The following is a 3526-nucleotide window of genomic DNA, read 5'->3' as shown; positions in this document are numbered from 1 at the left end:
TAGATTACCTACCACACCTCCAGAGCTCCTGCTCTAACTACCTGCATTGCTTTATGCATACCAAAAGGGAAATCTGACTGGATGCTCATTAGTAGCTTTGTGTACATCATTAGAGCTATTTTGTATTTTATCAATATAAGAAACAATGAGCTCCATCTGTGTTCTCCACAAACAAGTCTGTTTGATTATTGGATGAGCTTGTGTGCATGTGAACAATTGGTAATAATGTCAGAATAAGAAAAGGAAGTCCTCTATGTGTTCACCCAAAATAACGTGAAAGCTACATGTGCTGCAAAGTTGTTAATTATGAGTTTTTATCTTGGTTTTGAACATATTTGATCAACAGAAAGTGGTTTCCTATCACACATTCTATGGACATTTATTAATTGATTGGTATTTTAGTGGGTAATAACAAACTGCTTCTAAAAATGGATTTGAATAAATAACCAAAAATGACATCCACTGTGGCTTTTAAAAAAAGGTTTAACTAAAATAAAGACCCTGTGCACCCAGAATGACACAGGCCCATGGGAGCTCTGCTCATCACCAGATAAATAAATGTTTAGAATAATAAAGCAAGAACAAACAATGTGAATAAATAGTTCAGGAATCAACACCTAATGCATTTCTTTCCTTGCTGTGTGATTCTCACAGATTCAACCTCTGGAGAACAACAGATGTGTTGTATTTTACCTCGAATTGGCTATAATGGAAAGATTCAGCAAAAAATAATGAGAAGTGATTTGCCACTGCTTTGCCACAGATGAAAAGCCTAAGGGTATCGTGAATGTGCTAAAAAGTGCAGAGCAGCCTCCAGATTGGATGAGCCTTATATTCACGGCAAGCATATAAAATCCAATTTATTTGACTGCTACCAGCCCCCATGTGTGCTTTATTGGAAAGCTGACCCTGACTTGACCAAAGACAAACAAAGCTACAGTGTATTGTTCACCCCTTGCATCTAAATACAAAGGGGAACTAAACAAGCCATTACAGTCTCATTCCTCTTATATAGCAAAACCTGTCTCTTTATACCCCCTGTGTTTATTCTTTTCTTATGGGTGACATAAATTTTCAGGCTACTTTGCAACAAAAAGATAGGCATTGAAATACAACAACTTGAATAACTTTCCCCAACTGGAGAGATTCAAGCGATTTTGTTAGCAGCTTTGCTCTGTGGTCACAAATGTAGTTTTCACGTTGTTTCGTCTCTGGAAAAAGCTTGAGTTCCTCTTTCATTTCCCCATGCTTGACAACCCCGGCAACCCTCAGCAGGATAGCGAGGATAGAGGTGAAGGTGTCAGTGTGAAATGAAATGCTCTCTATCTCCTGAGGGACATCGCTGCTCTATGTGGCCCGCCACTCAAGGAGAAACAACATTGTGTTGTACACAGGTTTGTGAGGCAATGTGTCTGAAAACATGGCCATTTGATTGTGAAGTTAAATCATGTCAGTGTGTTGAAAAAAACTGGTCCAAACTTGTTTGAGCGAAGTTTATTGGTAAATGGTAAATGGCAACTTATATAGCGCTTTTATGCAAAGCGCTTTACAATGCTGCTTCCCATTCACCCATTCACACAAACACTCACACATTGATGGTGGTGGCTGCCATGCAAGGTGCTCATCTGACCCACTGGGAGCAACCTGGGGTTCACTGCCCAAGGACACTTCGACACAAAGCCGGGACCGGGGATCAAACTACTGACCCTGTGGTCATGATTTAGCTATAACCCTTAACATAATTCATGATGTTTTATGTGTCTTTAGATTTTAACATATTTTATTTATCCCTTGGGGAAACATTCTGCTACATTCAAGGTCCTTGGGGTTTAGTACTGTATCTTTCAAGGTCACTTAGACATGTGGCCTGCAGGAACCAAGAATCAGTCCACTAGAATTGGATATTTGGTAAATTAACAAGATTAAAAGTTTTTTTAAGCTAAACAAAAAATCTGACAGACATAACCTTTTTACACACATCCAGTCTTGTGATTAAAACGATGGCATTATGCTACAAATGTACAAAAGACAGAAAAAACTATATAAAACAGTACAGTACATTTCGGACAGATATTTTTCGTAATTATTATAATTATTTATCTTGTTCCTAATACCTTTTCTTCATGGCTGGATATTTCCTAAGGGAATAGAGAGCTTCTAGTTCCTTGATGACAAAATTACCCCGTGCTACCAGCTTTTTGATCATCTCCGGGTCTGTCACGTCTTTATTCTTCATGAAGGCTGCATTCATGCACTCCCGGAAATAGGCATTTCCCTGGGGGTAGTCACGGCCAGTGTACAACAATTTTTTGAAAAGTCTGATAACCTCACCCCTTAATGGGTTGGCCATGTCAGAAATGAGACGGCCGTTCACATGCAAAGATGTCGTCTTTCCAGCTTCCAATGATTTAACTCCAGTGGAGAATGTTAGCGTGTAGTTTTACTCACAGCCATGAACTAATCATCCCATTTGACTTTTTGTTTGACTGAAAACATTAGATCACCAATCACTGATAGGAGCTGAGGTCTAATCCATAAAGAATATGAGTCAAGTATCCTGTGTGAACAAATATGCAGGCTCCAAAAATTAATGTCAACTTCAATGAGAGGAGACAGGGAGATTTAATGAAGTTGTTAAATGACTGAAATCATCACTCGTGGTGAAGCAACCTTAATGTGTTTCCTTTTCATCTAGCAAAGCCTGTAACACAGGATAGCTGGAATATTAAAGCTTAGTGCTTCAAGATATTTTTATTCAGAGTCAGAGACGCTTCAAAAATCAGTTCATGTGGTCATGTAGCTCAGTGGATGTAACATGGCACTAACACCATCAGGGGAATGTGTTATAGTTGTTACTTACAGTCACTGCTGTCACCATTAAACTGTACCTGCTTGTCTGACACTTGTGCAGATTGTGATGATTACAGACTATTTGTTTTATCAGCTGTATTCGGCCTCAAATTAAATATTATAACAGTATATATATATACAACACCCAATCACACGAATATGGGAGGATATGTAAAACATAAATAAAACCAGAATGCAATAATTTGCAATCTCATCAACCCATATTTTACTCACAGAACATAGACAACATATCAGTTGTTGAAACAGAGACACTTTACCATTTCATGGAAAATATTAGCTCACTTTTAATTTGATGACAGAAGCGCATCTTAAAAAAGTTGGAACAGGGGCAACAAAAGGTCAGAAAAGTAATTGCCGCAAATCCAAAACAAATGGAGGAGTATTTGACAACTAATTAGATTAATTGGCAACAGGTCAGTAACATGACTGGTTATAAAAGGAGCATTTCAGCAAGGCAGAACTTCTCAAACGTAAAGATGGGCAGAGGATCACCAGTCTCTGACAAACTGCATCTAAAAATTGTGGAACAATTTCAGAAAAAAAATCCTCTACGTAAATTTGCAAAGACGTTGAAGATCCCACCATCTACGATATATATATATATATATATATATGTGTGTGTGTGTATATATGTGTGTGTGTGTGCGTGTGTAAA

At 38.1% G+C, this 3526-nt stretch overlaps 1 pseudogene; it reads right to left on the bottom strand.

Annotated features, from left to right (window-relative positions):
- Positions 1-2107: 2107 nt before the first annotated feature.
- LOC137132105 (LYR motif-containing protein 5A pseudogene) lies at positions 2108-2350 on the bottom strand (annotated as a pseudogene).
- Between the last annotated feature and the right edge of the window lie 1176 nt (positions 2351-3526).

Source organism: Channa argus, chromosome 8 (assembly GCF_033026475.1).
Source record: "Channa argus isolate prfri chromosome 8, Channa argus male v1.0, whole genome shotgun sequence".
Lineage (NCBI taxonomy): Eukaryota > Metazoa > Chordata > Actinopteri > Anabantiformes > Channidae > Channa > Channa argus.
The sequence above is the reverse complement of the archived record's forward strand: the minus strand, read 5'-3'. Positions and strand labels throughout refer to the sequence as shown.